Source organism: Pygocentrus nattereri, chromosome 21, assembly GCF_015220715.1.
Source record: "Pygocentrus nattereri isolate fPygNat1 chromosome 21, fPygNat1.pri, whole genome shotgun sequence".
NCBI lineage: Eukaryota > Metazoa > Chordata > Actinopteri > Characiformes > Serrasalmidae > Pygocentrus > Pygocentrus nattereri.
In genome coordinates, this window is record NC_051231.1 from 25089319 (window position 1) to 25090811 (window position 1493).

Below are 1493 nucleotides of genomic sequence, written 5' to 3' on the forward strand. Positions count from 1 at the left end.
AACTTGAGCAGACTGAGGGCTGAGGGTTTAGGCCAGTGGGTCATACCATCTGATTACTTGGGTGGGGGAGCTCACTCACAGTCTGGACACTACCATATGAGACAGGGGGGGAAGGAATTATGCAACAAGGAAAGAGAATCTTAGTTTGTTAACCAAAGCATGCTTTCTGACTCCCTCTCACTCACACACAGGAGGAGCTTCTTGGGCTTCTGAGCTCTGACAAGAACTCAGTTTTCCTTCAACAGAAATAGTGCTGACATTGAATTAATTAAAATGTGTTTAATGTTCTGTTCAGCTACCCTGATAAAAAAAAACTAGCATAGCACCTGCAAAACCAGCATATGTTGTGTTTTGAATGCTGGTGGCTATGTTAGGTGACCAGGTAAACCATTCCTACACAAAGGCTAGCATAAACCAGCTTAGAATTCGTGGAATTCATGTTGGTCTGTGCTGTTTTTTCAACAGGGTATATACAGTGGGGTCCAAATTAAACAACAAGTTTTAAATTGTGAAAAAAATCAAATGAAGGAAAGTTGTTGCAGTTAAAATGAAGAAATATTTGAATTTCTGCATTATTTCTAGGCCACTGTGCAAATTTAAGCAAATTTGTGACACTGACCAAGTTGAGGACTTGTACAAAAAGTCTTTTTCCTTACTTGAAGCTCATGTTCAGATGACTCTCAGTTGGATTTGATCTGCTGATCAGAGGCTTTTGCACAAACTCATCGAGGAATATACCACCAAATACTAAGAAATTCTGTAAATAATTGTTATGCTGTTAATATCATTTCTAATGCAAAGCCTTGTATTAAATTGGAAACGAATGATATAAAATAGAAGCATTTTCAACAGTGATCTCTCTCTCTCTCTCTCTCTCTCTCTCTCTCTCTCTCTCTCTATAGGCTGACGCTTTCCTCAAGATTTTGAAGTGTGTCAGTAGGACTTTGTGCCCATTCATCTAGAACTTCATTTGTGAGGTCAGGCACTGTTGTTGGATGAGAAGGCCTGACTTGCAATCGACATTCTAGTTCATCCCAGAGGTGCTCAGTGAGACCAAGATCAGGGCACTGGAGGGCAAGTGCAGGTCATTGGAGTTCCTCCAAACCAAACTTGGAGCTCGTCTTATGCACAGGGGCACAGTCATGCAGGAACAAGAAAGGGCCTTCCCCAGACTGTTCTCACAAAGTTGTAAGCATAGTCTAAAATGTCTTTGCATGCCGTAGGTTTAACTTTACCCTTCACTACACCTAAGGGGCTGAGCCCAACCCCCCCAAAACAGCCCCAGACCATTATCCCTCCTCCACCAAACTTTACTGTAGGTAGGATTCTCCTGGCATCTGCCAAACCCAGATTTGTCCATCAGACTGTCAGATAGTGAAGCGTGATTAATTTCTCCAGAGAACACGTTTCCACTGCTCCCAAGTCCAGTGGTGAAGTGATTTACATCTTTTTAGCTGATGCTTGGCATTGTGTATAGTGATATTAGGCCTGGG